General features: G+C 40.1%; 1 pseudogene across 1 annotated transcript; it reads left to right on the top strand.

Moving 5' to 3' along the window:
• Window positions 1-944: 944 nt before the first annotated feature.
• Window positions 945-3,958, top strand: LOC308522002 (nucleosome assembly protein 1-like 1; annotated as a pseudogene). The gene is made up of 3 exons: window positions 945-971; window positions 3,002-3,668; window positions 3,775-3,958. The product of its transcript is annotated as a nucleosome assembly protein 1-like 1 (transcript).
• Window positions 3,959-4,713: the final 755 nt, after the last annotated feature.

Below are 4,713 nucleotides of genomic sequence, written 5' to 3'. Positions count from 1 at the left end.
GAGGGTGGGGGCAAGGGGGAAAGATCAACCAAAGGACTTATATGCAAGCATATAGGCCTAACCAATGGACACGGACAACGGGGGGGTGAGGGGATGAGCGGGGGGGGGGGGGGGGGGTAGAGGGTACACATATGTAATATCTTAATCAATAAAAAATATTTAAAAAAAAGAAAAAAGGAGGAAAGTAAAAAAAAAAAAAAAAGAATATCATGAATCTGATAAATAACATTTTTTGGTTTAAAGGAGTCATGCTAATATATACCTTTTTAAATTTTTCCCAAATAGAAGATGACTTCTGCTGTCTAAGCCCCATGTTTTTCCTCAGGCTGTGGGTGAAGGCCTGGTTCGTGGACTCCATCTCGTTATCATACCACTGAGGTAAACTATTACAAAGTGTTAAAATCCTTATTAATAAAATCAACCCCAGACATCCCTGTCATTACTGCTCTCTCTGCTCTGTGAATGCCCATCTCCTGCTCCTTGTGACCTCTGTCCCACTCCCCTGAGGCCTCACTCTAAATCTCATAACTTTTAGCTACTAACTCTTGCTGTTTTTACCACTTCCGTGTGTGTTGGTTTTCCTTCTGAAAAGCCTCAGTACACAGAAGAGGTCATTTGGAGTAAAAGGCACCTGACATTACACCACCCATGCTGCATTTTCCTAGGGCACGGCTCACCGACATTACATGGGTGCCAGGCTGCTAACATCAGCTCCCGCCCGAAGGAGAACTGAAAACGGTTCGTCTGGAGCAATGTCTCCAAAGCACTGCCCTTCGGTGGAAAGAGGGATTCCAGAGGTTGGGAGCCCAGAGGAAAGCCCCCAGGTTTTAATGGACCAGAAACTTCTGGGCAATTCTAAGATAATGAGCCCTCTGCCTGGATGACAAGGCAAAGGAGAAGTCCTGTGGGCCTGTTTGTTTACTTAATTGTCTACACTACTCAAGATGTGGCCATTTGCACATGTGGTACAGGTCAGTGACAGGTAAGAAGAAAAATAGGGAGCAAACATTGAGAAAATTTTATAGCAATTTGATAATCTAGTAATAAAAACTTGACGTTTGTATTTTGTATTTCTTTTTTCCCTGATGATTCATTTTTACTGTATTTTACAAAAGTATGGATCTACAAAGGATTGGAAATTTTTTAAATGGTCCTTCACCACTGACAGTTTGATAAGAACTGGTTGGAGCCCTAATCGGTTTGGCTCAGTGGATAGAGCGTCGGCCTGCGGACTGAAGGGCCCCAGATTTGATTCCGGTCAAGGGCATATACCTTGGTTGCGGGCACATCCCTAGTAAGGGATGTGCAGGAGGCAACTGATTGATGTTTCTCTCTCATCGATGTTTTTAACTCTCTATCCCTCTCCCTTCCTCTCTGTAAAAAAATCAATAAAAAATACATTTTTTAAAAAAGAACTGGTTGGAAAGAACTAGAAGAAACTGAATTACTTGCAGTGAGACTTGAGAGTGCTATGATACCTAATTCCTGATGATTTTTAGTTTAAATAGATCATAATAAACAGGTATGCATGTGTGGAGAAATGCATTGCCATTATTTGTGTACTAATTCCCTAGCAATACTAAAACATGGGACACACTTCAGTCAAACAAATGCAGTAGAGAAAGGTGAATTCTTTTCCAAGTCTAAGGAAGATCTAATAAGATGATAATTGCAATGGATGTCATTTGGACTCTGCCATTAAAATGACATAAACATCTGCCCTTTCAAGCTAGAAGTTGAGAATGTGACTTGTTTATTTGGCACTGACTGTTTCTTCACCATGGCTCCAAGGAAGCCGTGCTAATCCCCTGTGGCCTCTGGCTGGCTCTGGAATGCCATCTTGGCTCACACCGAAGCACAAAAGGACATCTCAAATCTTGCTCCACTTTTCCCCCCTCCCAACACCTGTTACCAAGTTGCTTTCTTGGCAGGAGAAAGGTGGGGTGGTCAATGTAGAGGACAAATAAAGTTACCATCATCACCACAGCTGAATAAGAAGTAGGAAGAGCTGAGCACCATTTTCTAAAGAATGTCTCAGTCATGACCTTGTAATAATCTACATTGAAGGGTAATATCCTGTGATTTGCAAACTTTCTCTGTCTCCTTTTTGTCAATTTTCCGTTTCCTGTTAAGCTAAGAGCAGCCCTCACTGTCTCTAGTTTTGATTAGAGAAATCAGACCTATCCCATGCAATATGCCCAAGAGTCATGAGCTTACACAGAGCAGTTACTCAATCAGACCACTTCACAGATATTTCTAGCATTGAGATACATTTGTTTTCATCTTAAACCTGTTCAAGAGAAAGTGGTTCCCTGATCAACTCTTAATCTAGTGCAAAAAAATTCCATCCCAGAAATGTGTTCAGAATTATAAGAACTTAACTTTTTTTTCTCAGACTTGGCCAGATTTAATAATCCTAGTGGATATATCAGATTATATTAGATTTTTATAGTAATTCAAGGCAACTCCCTGATGGTGTGATTTGAGGAGAGGAACAGAGAGATGAGCTATTGCAAAAATACATTTCCCCATCAGTCTACCCTAATACATAATAGTCTCCCATTAAAATATTCCCTTTGCTTTAGTTCTCTCGGGCTGCCATAACAAAATACCACAGACATGATGGCTTAAAGAACAGAATTTTCTCATGTTTCTGGAGATTGGGAAGTCCACGATCAAGGTGCCAGCAGAGTGATTTCATTCTGAGGCTTTGTCTTTTGGCTTGTGGGTGGCAGGCATCTTCTCACTGTGTGCTCACATGCCCAGGGTAAGGGTGGAGAGAATGCTCTAGTATCTCTTCTTATAAGGGCACATAATCCCACCCTCATTACCTCATCTAACCCTAATTATCTCCAAATGCCATCACTTTGAGACTTAGGACTTTACATAGAATTTGGGGGAGGAGGAGAGATGCAAATACTTAGTTCATAACAACTTTGAATTAAGATATCATATCCAGTCACTGACTACGCAGCTCCCACTGCCTGGCTCCCTATGCTAGCCTTACGATACTTGGATTTCTTACAACATGACAGACTGACAACAAGGAACAGTCTGAACTTGATGAAGATTTGGATGATGTTGAAGAAGTACAAGAAAAAAAAAAAAAACGGGTGAAGAAACAAAAATCAAAGCACACAGATGATGCAAAAGCCTTAGATTCTTGCAGCCTTCCAAGAACGACTTGATGGTCCGGTAGAAACACCAACAGGATCCACTGAAATGCTCTCAAAAATCTTAAAATTAAATGTGCACAGATAGAAGCCAACTCCTATGAGGAAGTTCATGATCTTAAAAGAAAGTATGCTGTTCTCTATCAGCTTTTATTTGATAAGCAATTCAAGATCATTAATGCAATTTATGGACCTACGGAAAAATGTGAATGGAAACCAGATGAGAAAGATGTAATTTCAGAGGCGCTGAAAGAAAAGGACAAAATTGAAGATGAGAAAAGGGATGAGGAAAAAAAAGGACCCCAAGGGAATTCCTGAATTTCGGTTGACTGATTTTAAGAATGGTGCCTTACTCAGTAATATGTTTCAGGAACATGATGAACCAATTCTGAAGCATTTGAAAGATATTAAAGTGAAGTTCTCAGATGCTGGCCAGCTTATGAGTTTTGTTTTAGAATTTCACTTTGAACCCAACGAATATTTCACAAATGAAGTGTTGACATATAGGACCTGAGAGTGGGCATCTGGATGATGCTGCTGAAGCTATCCTTGCTGCGGACTTTGAAATTGGTCACTTTTTACGTGCTCATATAATCCCAAGATCAATATTAGACTCTACTGGAGAAGCAACTGAAGAAGAAGATGATTATGATGAAGAAGGTGAAGAAGCAGATAAGGAAGGGGAAGAAGATAAGGAAAATGATCCAGACTATGAGTCAAAGAAGCCTCAAAACCCAGCAGAATGCAAGAAGCAGTCTTGCCTTCTGCTTCTCTGGAAGGGATGAATTGTCATCATTTGACAAGCCCATTTCAAGGTTTTTGTTGTTTGCTTGCTTGTTTTTGTTTTTACAGCCTAAAATAAAATAAGAAAGATATCATAGCCATAGTATCTTTTAAAATAAAACATTAGTTCTTGATACCTATTTTTATACAGTTGGAGATTTTTTTTCTGTATTTGTTTTTCAGCTATTATCACAGCATGTGGGGGAGGGAGTGAAGAAATAATATGTAACTGGCAGAAACATATTAAATACCTAGGCTCTGAAGCAAGAAAAGAGAAGTAAAAAAAGAACAAGAAGAAAAATTACTATTTAAGAATTTTTCCTAAAACTGCCCTTGTAAAATAATATTAATCCATTGTTTACTCTAGAGTAATGTGTTAACTGAACACAGTAGGTGCAGGTATTGTGCTTGGTATTATAGGGATAAACCTGCAAGTAATACCCTTCCATAATGGACTTTACAGATGATGAGAAAAATCAGACCTTCGACTAATGAGATTCATGTGCTGTTAGGGTGTTGTGCCAGAAGCAAGTCCAGGGTGGAGCAGAGCACCATAAGAAGGAAAATCTACACGGAGACTCAGAAAATGCTCACAGGGGAGACCACACTTCATGTGACTCTGTATGAGAAAGGTATCCAGCAGAGGAGTGGGGATGAGAGAGAAAGGTAGGGCATGGGAGGTGGTCAGTGGGGCATGGGGTTATAGAAAGGTAGGACACTGAGGGCCAGGCACAGAGTCTAAAACTAGAAAGGCAGG

Source organism: Myotis nattereri, assembly GCF_964212035.1.
Source record: "Myotis nattereri genome assembly, chromosome: 7".
NCBI classification, from domain to species: Eukaryota; Metazoa; Chordata; class Mammalia; order Chiroptera; family Vespertilionidae; genus Myotis; species Myotis nattereri.
The sequence above is the reverse complement of the archived record's forward strand: the minus strand, read 5'-3'. Positions and strand labels throughout refer to the sequence as shown.